Genomic DNA, 11,316 nt, shown 5'->3' with positions numbered 1-11,316 from the left:
CAGCTGGTAAGAGTTCTCGAGTTCCTCCAGAGGGCAGAGGCTCCTAGCGCCACACCACTCTCACCCTTTCAATCCCCACCTCGCCACTTTCTGCTCAGGTCTGGCACAGGATGCTAAGTGCGACACATCGTGTTTCGAAACTTGGCTCACCTGGAGGAGCTAGGGAGACACAGATGAGGGGTGTGGCATTCTAGACCTTGGGGGTCTCTAGCTCCCCATGAAACTTCTAGAGGGAGGTCCCTGTCTGTCAGTCCTATTCTTTCTATGTCTGCCTGGTTTTGGCTGTCTGTCTTTTTCTATTTTGGTCTCTCCGGCGGGGATAAGGGAAGGGGAGGTTTGTGTTTGTCTATCAGTCGGTCTGTGGTTGGCTTTGCCCAACATCATCTCATCTCTGACTGTTTCTATCGCTACTTCTTTACCTTGACTTACCGATGTCTGTCTACCCTCAGTTCTCGCCAAGGTTCTAACCCTTCATTCGCCTCTCTCCAAACCCAAGGAGCCGCCCCACCCCGCAGAGCCCGAGGCTGGGGTGCTCTGCGGGAGCAGCTCCGACCCTGCGGCGGGCGGTAGGAGAAAGTGTCCACGCCCTAGGCGACCCGTGGCGCCCCCTCCCGGCGTGGGGCGGCCCTAGGAGAGCCGAGCTGGAGGCCTGGGCGCTGCCAGCGGATGGGGCCCGGGTCTCCGCCTCCCTCCCCGGCTGGCCCCCTCCGACGCGGCTCCTCCCCTCGGGCCCCGCCTCTCTAGTCCGCTCCTTCGGCGTCCCGGTAGCCGCTGCCGCCGAGCACTGAGCAGCCTGGCCGCTGCTGCCGCCACACCACCAAACTTTCTCCGGAGCGGCGCCGGTGAGTCGTAGCTGGGCGCGGGCAGGGCGCGGGCAGGGGCGCGAGCGGGACTGCAGCTGCGGGGCGAGGCTATGCGCTGGCCAGGCTTGGGTCTGGGCATCCCCGCGGAGTTGCAGAGACCCCCAGAGTCGACCGGCGTCGGGTAGACGCGGGTGGGGGACCTCGGGACGTGGGCGGCTTGGGTAGGGTCCCGTAGTGCGGCTCGCTCCGTGGCACCCTCCCAGATACTCAGCTCTGGCCCCAGCGCCCCTATGCGCAGACACCTGTGGCTTCCCCTGGGTTGGCCAAGGGTGCACGCCCAGCGCAGCTGCCCCTGGGCTCCGACGCGGACAGGGTGAATCTCCAGCTCTTCCAGAGCTGCCCCGGATTCGGCTCAGAGTTGAATACTAACTGTAGTCCAAGTCCATCGGTTGAGTGCATTGTTAGTGTCAGGTGCTGAGTATCCATGATCTCTTTCAATTCTCCCTGTCATTTGATGAAACGAGGTATTATTGTACCCATTTCACAGAGAAGGAAACTGAGGACCAGAGAAAGTTGTGCTCAGCAGCACCAGCGAATCAAGGAGAGAGCCAAGGTTTTGAGCCGGACGGAGTCCGCCTGACCCAAACTACTTCACCATTTGCGGGCGAGCCCCAGGTTCAGCATTACCCGGGGTTGGGTGTGGGAAGCATCAAGACCACGGCCCATGGTCTCCAGCAGCCTGGCTACAAGCCCAGGTGACGCAGTGGACCACGTCCTCCTCATTGGTCCATGGGAAGGACCTTTTGAAAAAATAGATGACTATTACTGCCTGGGAGTCGATTTTGGTGACAGAAGCACATCCGGGCTGCTCTTTCAGGGCAAGGGTGAGAAGGCACTAAATTCTGGAAGTTGCTCTCCGTTTTTCTGGAAGGACCCTAGGAAGTCAGGAGCTGTAGGTGGAGCACAGCAGTTTTTCACAGAAGCCACTTTCCCTCTCTTGGTGATTACCCCTTTTGTCCCCCCACCCCACCCCAAGAAGAAGACCCCACCTGGAATCTCTGAGTCTCTCTGAGGTGTTCGCTCTGCCTGGGAACTGGTAGCTCAGAGGTGCTCCAGGCAGGGTCCCTGTCCTCCGGCAGGGGGCTCCCAACTCAGACCCGGAGCCAGACGTGAGGGGACAACATTAGGAGTAGTGTGATCAATGTCCCCTGGAGGGAATGTGCTTGGGGAACTCATTCCGTGATGAGAGGTAGGTCCCTGTGACTTGAGCACTGATGGGGTACATCTCCAGTGCATGAAGGAGAGGGGAGTTGGGGGTCAGATAGGGAGGGACTTGAATCCCCCAATCTTGGCTTTTATTTTGAAGACAGCCAAGAGCCAGCAGAGACTGCAAGAGGGAGAGTGTGCGGAGAGTGTGCGGAATGATCAGAATACCATTAAATCCCATTTAGTTCTCACAGCAGCCTTGCAAGGTAGGCACTATTATGACTAGCCTCACTGGACAGGTAGTCTGTGAGGCTCAGTGAAGTCAAGGAACTTGCATGAGGTTGCCCAGCTGGTCTATGGCAGAGTTAGGATTTGAACACAGACCTTACCTTACTCCTTCCAGCTTATCAGTGAAAGTTGGGCTGCACATGGGACCTTAGGTCCTTCCTGCTTGTGGCTGGCAGCAGCAAAGGTGAAGAATAGAGAGATGCCAGGCATCAAGGTCCCTGATACCCCTGCACCTCTTCTCCTTTCTCTCTGATAGGTGTCCTGTCACCCACAGAAATCCCTGACACCCCCCCATGTAAATACTTTAATATCTTCAGGGCTTACTACACGTTCACAGGCAAGCTCAAGGCTGCCTAAGGCTGCTAGTTGTCTCAAGATGTATTTCCCTGGTGTTGGAAGAGTCTGTAGGGAAGCCTGGGACCATTTTCAAGTGTGACACAGAACCCTTTCAAGGTGGGAGATGGCTCTGCACTGCTGTCCATTTCAGAGCTGGGTGGAGCCTGGAGCTGCCTGCCAAGGACCCTGTAGCCCAGAGGAGTTTGGGTGATGCTGGACTGGGAGTGGTCCCTCCTGGCCCTCAGCTGAGTGTCTGAGGTGGGAAGAACTTCTTCCCCTTGGACTCTGTCAGAATTCCACGTTTGCACTTTACTTTTTCACAATTAAGAAGTGCTTGGTGGAAATGGTGTGGCCTTTCCATAGCAAAGAGGAGGCATAGCAAAGAGATCAAAAGTGTGGATTCTGGAGCTGGCTCAAGTTCCAGTGCTGTCACTTACCAGCTCTGTGGCCTTGGGCAAGTTGCTATACCTCTCTGTTCCTCAGTTCCCCATTTTTAGAATAGGAGTGTTCGTAGCACCTTTCTCGCTGGGTTGGTGAGAGAATTGTGTTCTTAAGCATGAAGCACCTAAATAGTGCCATGTAATGCATAAAAGTGCTATGTAAATGTTAGCTGTCATGAGTGTTGCTACCGCATTTCCTGAAAATAAGACATGGCCGGACCATCAGCTCTATAGTGCATCTTTTGGAGCAAAAATTAATGAGACTGGGTCTTATATTACATTATATAAGACCCAGTCTTATATTATATTACATTATATAAGACCGGGTCTTATATTAATTTTTGCTCCAAAAGACGCACTAGAGCTGATGGTCCAGTTAGGTCTTATTTTGGGGGAAACATGGTATGAAGGTCAAACAGGCTAACTTTGTCTCTTGGCTGTGGCACCTGCAAGCCTCTTGCTTTCTCCTCTTTAAAGTGAGAATGGGACTAGGGTTGGATATAAATTTGTCCCAGAAGTCTTGGTGCAGTCTCAAGCTTTAAATAGGCTAAAACCTGATGTCTCAGTACAGACTTAAACTTCTGGTGCTGTACTAGGTAGGTGCTCAGGCAACGCTGGGCATTACCATGATATCACTCTTATGGCTAAACTTACTCCATGCTGTAGCTTGAACTTTATGCTTTGGCTTTGTTCTGAGGGGCACAGATTTGGACCGTTTTCTGTCACGTGTGGGCAGGAAAAAACTCTTCCTACCTTTCAGCCTAGGTTTTCTCTTCATGGTCATTTCTCAGGTCCCCAAGGGACAAGTGTGGGCCTCTTGGTGGATATGGGATGTCAGAGGGTAGGTTTGAAGTTCATTTCATAAGGTCTACCTACAGTTCCCCTGTCCTCACCGAGACAAAGGTGTAAACAGAGTACACCTCCCCAGCTGCCTTTCAGATTGTCCTACTGACGGGATATTTTGTGCCCCTTCCAGGCAAAGTGGACACATCCAGAGTTCGGAATTTTTTTTCCCTTAAAAACAGAATGGTAGAGTAAAAAAATAATAATGCAGGGATAGAGCTCCAGCCTTGGCCCTTTGAGTTGAATGGCCTTGGACATGAGTTTCCTCATCTGCGGAGTGGCTCTTACTCGTATTTCCCAGTGTCTGTTTCTCAGGATTAATGCCAGGATGCAAAAGCAGAGAAAAGAAGGCGAGAAAGCAGATGGTATAAATGGCAAAGAATTACTTGCAATTGTAAGTAATTCTCATTAGCATTCAGACCGGGCATTAGCTGTAATTGCTCCTGATCCAAGACGTTTTATCTGAAAGATGTACCTGACAGAGGATCATTCAAGTCCTGGTCACCTGCTGCCCTCCCTTTCACAGTGACGCCGAGCATTTCTGAATTGTGGGATGTAATTATAATAAAGCTCCCGCATGTGATTTATAAATGACTCACTTCTGCCGTTAATGGTAGCAGAGGACTCGGGCGCACACTCATTGGGAACAATGCTACTGATGCCGTGGGAGGGGAGGCCAGGATGCCTCTCTTCTTTTATGCATTCATCTTCCTTGTTGTAATTCTCCAGTGATAATGCATGAGGATCACATGGGCCAGGATCGAAGCTGACAGCTCTCCATTTGTGAAGCAGCTTGGCTGGCAAGACCCATTGAAACGTGATGCTGTCAGCAGAGTAGATGTTAGAAATCATTACATTACAACAGAGAGATGGAGCAGAGGAGCTTGAGGAAAGCACTTCCAGGAGGTGTTTAGAAGCTTGGACTCTAGAAGCTTGTCCAACAGACCTGAGTTTGAATCTGGTTCTGCCTGCTTGTCAGTTGTGGTATGATTTTTGGCTACCTTCCCAACTAGATTCTTAGCCCTGATAGAGCAGGGACCATGTCGATCTCATTCACCAGGGTATTCACAGCTCCTAGCACTTAGAAGGAGCTCATGAATGTCAAATAAATAAATGACGATATGAATGACAAGTTGCTTGATTGCGCCTCAGCTTTCTCATCTGTAAAATGGGGCTAATACAGCACCTGCCTTGTAGGTTGTTGTGAGTTACCCACAGAATAAGCACCCAGTGCTGCCCCTGATGACAAATTGATGAGCAGAAGCACGGACACAGCTGGCCTAATCTGGGAGAGAAAACTTTTCCCCCACCTTCACACCAAAAAGGGGCAATAATGCTAGTCATAAGAATCCCTATATTTATATAGCACTCTATAAAGGGCTTTCATATCCATTGACTCCTAATAACTAGACAGAATGGCTATCCCTGTTTTACAGGTGAGGAAACTGAGGTTCAGAGGGGTTGGTGAAATGCCCAGAGTCACACATTTTAGAAGCGACAAGAGCTAGAATATAAGCCTAGGTTGCTCTGATCTTCTGGCTATTACTGCTGAGCTCTATTGCCCCGTAGAGGGTGGAAATATTTAGTCTTCCATGAACATGGTATCTCTTTTCGTCATTTAGGATATCTTTAACTTCTCATGGTGTATTTTCCTAATTTTCCCTTGGTGATCTTGCACATCTTTTGTTAGCTATATTCCTAGACAGTTGATAATTTGCATGCTATTATAAATTATATATATGTATTAAAGTTACGCTGATGGTAACCACTTTGAACACCTCTTGTAATTGCGGAAGTCAAATGTGACTTGTATTCATCTTTTGTTATCGGTATATATTGAGTATTACAATTTTAATACAGTTTTTTCTTTCTTAAAATGTGTATACATATTTTTGGCACCCTCTTTGTGTGTGTGTGTGTGTGTGTGTGTGTGTGTGTGTGTGTGTGTATAATTTGCTATGCTCTATTGGTTACTTTTTGGAAAAATAAGTTTGCAGTTTGCATATTGATTTAGTATCCAGAAATCTTGCTAAACTCTCTTATTAATTCAAAAAATGTATTTGTAGAGTTTTTTAGAAACACTGTATACAATTGTAGGAGGTACAAATAACAGTTTTGTTTCTTCTTTTCTAATCCTTTCATTCCATATACATGTGTGTATATATATATATATATATATATATATATATATATATATATTCTTGCCTTACTGCTCTGGCTAAGACCTCAATACAAAAATGAATTAAAAAGGATACTGGGCATCTTGCCTTTTGCAGCTGTTAGGGAGGAGCTGTCCACATTCGACAATTAAGTGTAATGTTTACTCTAGTGTTTTGTTATATAATGTTTATCAGATTAAAGTAGTTCTTTTCTATTCCAGGTTTGCTGAGTGTTTCTTTTCTTTTTAGTCATAAATGGAAGTAGAGTTTTTAACAGATGTTTTCTCTGCATCTGCTCAGATGGTCACATGATTTTTAGTTGTCAGTCTGTTAACAGGGTGAACTGTTACTACCGTGTTTCCCCAAAAATAAGACCCAGCCAGACAGTCAGCTCTAATGCATTTTTTGGAGCAAAAATTAATATAAAACTTGGTATTTACTATATTATATTATATTATACCCGGTCTTATAGTAAAATAAGACCGTGTTTTATATATAAAAAACGCATTAGAGCTGATTGTCCAGCTAGGTTTTATTTTCAGGGAAACAGGGTACTGAGTTTTGCTTTTCTGGAATAAACTCAAGTTGGGTCATCCTGTAGCATCTTTGTTGCTGGGTTATTTCTGCTCATCTTTTTGTTTAGAATTTTAATATCATGAGTTCATGAGTGAGATCCGTTGGCCATTTTCCTTTCTGGTGTTGCCTCGTGAGACTTTGGTGTCAAGGTTATGCTGGCTTCATGAAACGAGGTGGGTAGTGTTCCCACTTCTTGGCTTCTCTAGAAGAGATTGCGCAAGCTGGGTGTTGTTCTTGTTGTGTGTTTGGTGGAACACACCAGGGAGGCGCCCAGTGGGTGGAAAATAAAGTGGGAGGTGGGGAGGGCAGCTGGATTTATCTCAGTGTAAGGAGGAACTTTCCAACCATGAAAGGCTGAGGCTGCCTCAGGCAGGAGTGGACAGGGATGGTGACCCCATCTGTCCCGAGTGCTGCAGGGAGAGCCCAGCCTTGGGTACCGGGGAGGGTTCTTCCAACCAAGCGTCACGGATGAAGGGAGCTCATCCCAGGGTGAAAGGCCAATGTCTGTGAGCACCTCTTGAGTCTCCTCCTGCTTCTAAAATTGCTGCGGCTGCCAGCAGGGTACTCACCGTAAGTACAGTGTGTGTGCCGTGAATTAGTATTCCCCGTTGCCCACAGACGGAGGGATCTGACTCCATGGACCATTCTTCTTCCAGTTGGTAGGAGAGGCTTTCCCTCTCTATGGTATCATTTGCCTGGAATCCCTGGGTTATAACCTGGAGCTACACCCCTCTTGCTGATTCCCCCATCCCCCTGGAGTAGCTACCCTGTTTCCCCGAAAATAAGACCTCACCGGACCATCGGCTCTAATGTGTCTTTTGGAGCAAAAATTAATATAAGACCTGGTCTTATTTAACTACACTATAAAACTGGGTCTTATATAACATAAGACCCGGTCTTATATTAATTTTTGTTCCGAAAGACACATTAGAGCCAGTAGTCCAGCGAGGTCTTATTTTCTCTTATTTTCGGGGAAACATGGTAGATTTGGGCAAATTTCTCAGCCGAATCTTCCCTCAATTTTCTTTAAAGTGCCAGGCACTATGCTAATTTGTATCATCTCTCTTAATCCCCCTAACAATGCTATGAGGTAGTTACTATTACCCCCATTATTCAGATTAGAAAAACAAGATTTCTAGTTGTCATTGTTTTAATGGTTTCATATTTCACACTGAATTATCACTCTCTAACCTGTTTGGGTTTGGGTGTAAGATAAAGGTCTAACTTAATTTTTTTATTCACATATTCAACCAGTTGTCCCCATCCTGTTTACTGACTCTTTCTTCCTTTCCTCACCTATGCCACCTGTATCAGACCCTAACTTACTCCCTATCTTCCAACACAGAACTGCAGCTCTGCACAACTCCAGGGGGCGCCATTCACATGGTTTTCTATGTTGGGCCTCAGGGTATGTCACCTGGAAGCCCTGTCATTGGTAGCAGGTCTCTTTCCAGGCTGTCTGTTCTAGTCTGGAACTTTCTGCTAATTCTAGTGCCGACCATCAGACAGGGTCATGGCAGGGAACGGAGGGCAGACACCAATAGGGCAGAGCACAGATGGAGGGGAGGAGAGGGGATTTGTGTGACACTGCTTTGATGATTAATCTGTATGTTGTCATAGCTGGCAAAGGCATCTGCTTTCCCCTTCTTTTTTGTTTTTTTCTTTCAAACTTTCTAGGCAATTTTCACTCAGTTTATTATTTTGGGAAAACTTCATTTATTTACTCGTTGGCGTTTCTCTGTTCCTGGAGAGAATCATCATTAAGTAAATCCACCTGCCGCCCTGTGCAGTTCCGTCTGCAGCCCACACGTGTGGTCTGGAGCATCTGCTGACGTGACTGTTGATCCTGGGCCCATAATGAAGCCGAGTTTTCTTTCCTCTGTCCAGGGCCTCTAACTGCCTAGATGGCGGCTCCAGCCCAATGGGCCTCAGATGGGCCTCTGGTTGGTCCCAGTTTCAGCCTCCCCAGAGAATGATGGTCTAGCTCTTCAAAGCACCTCCCAGATACAGGGGAACCCATGAATTCTGCATTTAAATCAGACCAACACAATCTCCTGAAAACAAGTTCATGTGAGGCAGAAAGAGACAAAGAGACAAAATGTAATTGTAGATATAAACTTAGTTATATAAATGATACTTACAAATTCAGGTTACAGTGGTGAGCAAAAGGTTCAGGGCCCGATGACGTAGGTTTCTATCTGGCTCCACCACTTTCCAGAGTGTGTCCCTGGTAAGTCATCCAACCTCGCTTTGCCTGATTCCTACAACTTTAAGGTGAGGCTAGTGACTGTAATAATTGACAGAGTATTAAATGAACCATGAAGTTCCAAAGAATTAATATTTGAAAAGAATTTACAACAGAGACTGGCCAACTCATAAGAGTTTATTAAATGAACCAATTAATAAACAAAGATATTATATAGATTTCTTTTCCCCCAAGGAATTGGGGGGCATTTTGTCATGTTCCAAAACAAATCCCATTGGGTTTTCATAATCTGAAATTGTATTAATCCGATACAAAATTTCTGACCTGCCTCGTGTGATTAGTGTTTTCTGTATAAAGATGTTTTCTCTCAAATTAGACTGGAAGCTCCTTGAGGGCATGCTGCATTCCACTTCACTGAAACTCTCCAAGGGAAGATTCTTTTAAAAAGTGCTAGAACCTAGAGGCCAGTGTGTTTGGTGGTAGTAGATGGGGTTTCTGAGTCTGGACCTGGACTCATATCCTGATGCCATCTTTGGCCTCGGAGGAAGCATTTTAACCTCCCCGGCCTCAGTTCCCTTATCTATCAAAGGAGAATAATAATAATACTCATCTCACAGCATTATTGACCGCCCGTTCCCCCAGATCTTGCAATGACTGACCCCTTCTCATCACTGAGGACTCAGCTGTCCCGTCTTTAGCGAGGCCTTCCTCCATCACCCCTGTGCAGTCACTCCGCATTGATTTTCTTCATAGCCCCACCCAATTGCCAGCTCCAAGAGTATAGGGATGTCCTCTGCCTGCATCACTGCTCTACCTGCAGTGCCTCAGCAATTAGCACCTGGCACCTAGTAGGTGTGCACTAAAAATGTATTGGATGGAGGAAGTAAGGTCACAGCTAGATCCTTAAAGACACATGCCCGGATTGTGCAAATGGCGGTGAAGACAAGATGGGGAATGTCCCTGGCACTTTGTAGCATTCACACACCTGAAAGTGCTATCAGGCATTTTGGACGTAGTAAGACACACTGAGCCAAGATGACCGCTTTTCACGATTGTATCGGGAGCTTAATAAATATTTGTCAGTCGTTTATTGATCGATTCTCACAGCATCTAGCACTGGGTTGGACCGAGGCCCTGAGAAGCTCCATTAATGAGTCAAGAATGCAGGACAGGATTTTCTCCCACTGCTCAGTCCTGTGGCGGGGTAGAAGGAGTCGATAAATAGCACTCCTTTGCCAGCCTGTGTTCTAGACCAACTGAAAATTAAGACGAAGAGCAAGGCAGCTGGAGACCAAAATGTCACTCTTATTACTGATCAGAGTGACATTGGAGCATGTGGGCTGGTGAGTGTTGAAAGCCAGAATTAGAGGGGTTTCTCTGCCTGCCCCAGTGCAGGAAGTGCTGGACCCCTGGAGGGGCAGCCCCTTCTCCTTCCTGGTAGAGAGCGGAGTCAGGCACATATTCCCTGCAAGCAGGGCTCCTCAGAGAAGCAGGAAAGGGCCTGAGTTTTACTTGCCTATGTCATTTCTCAAACTCACTCATAAATATGTGGTGCCATGCACAGGCCCAGGGGAGAACAAATGAGGAGAGGGAGAGAGGCCAGGGGTATAAAGCTAGTGAAGCTCCCATTCCATGGAAAGGAGCATGAAGGGAACAGGGCAAGAAGTCCCCTGGGGTGGGGAGGTGAGCCCAACAAAGGCAGGGAGATCTAGAGGCCTCATGGTGCCTGATTATTCTGTGTACCAGCAGAGTACGAATGAGTTCTGACTTTCTGATCCCTCCCGTCCTGCTGACCAAGGAAAGGAACTTCCTGGCCAAGGCTTTCCATTCATTACGTCACCTCATCTTCCGGGCAGCCCTGTGAGATAATAGTATGCCCATTTGATGGATAAGAAAACTGAAGCTGGAGCTATTGATGAAATTATGCTAGAGTGGAAGTGAGGAGACGCATGTAGAGGCCGTTGCAGTCGTCCAGTGAGAGAGGGGAGTGGTATCGATGGAGAGAAATGGACAGACCGAGCCTGTGTCAGAGAAGAGGCCTTAGGATCGATAGGTGGGAGAGTGTGATGAGACTGAGTGGGGCATTACTGGGGGACAGTGCTAAAGCTGTGCTGTTGGGTAACTTGTAGGGGTTTGGTTTGGTTTGGTTTGCACTTCGGGTGGAATAGATGTGACCCTCCTGAGCGACAATTATGCAAAGAATTAAGAATTCCACAGGCGCCACGTGCACAACCCAGCGGAACTGAAACTGGTGATCACTCACTCTTAATTGGAAGTGCGAGTTGGAGCATGCTCAGAGAGAATGAAAGCATGCAGGGCTGAGGTGGGGGGGCTGAAGGGAAACGGTACTGGGATCTGTAAGACCTCGTGTAAGGAAGGGGGTCTGGAGACAGCCCCTCCCCCATTTCCTTCTTCCCTTAGAGGTAGCAGTTGCTACACCCCAGGCTTTGCCATGTTCC

General features: G+C 47.6%; 1 protein-coding gene across 1 annotated transcript in view; it reads left to right on the top strand.

The window, feature by feature from the left end:
• The first annotated feature begins 311 nt into the window (after positions 1-311).
• The window catches only part of HRH1 (histamine receptor H1), an 85,622-nt gene continuing 74,617 nt past the window's right edge, over positions 312-11,316 (top strand). The window contains exon 1 of the mRNA XM_019732695.3: positions 312-842. The gene's annotated coding sequence lies outside the window, so the exon portion shown is untranslated. The remainder of the gene's footprint in view (positions 843-11,316) is intronic.

Source organism: Rhinolophus sinicus, chromosome 5 (genome assembly GCF_057876585.1).
Source record: "Rhinolophus sinicus isolate RSI-liver-muscle chromosome 5, RSI-T2T, whole genome shotgun sequence".
Classification (NCBI taxonomy): domain Eukaryota; kingdom Metazoa; phylum Chordata; class Mammalia; order Chiroptera; family Rhinolophidae; genus Rhinolophus; species Rhinolophus sinicus.
Note: the sequence above shows the minus strand (reverse complement) of the source record. Positions and strands in the feature narration are given on the sequence as shown.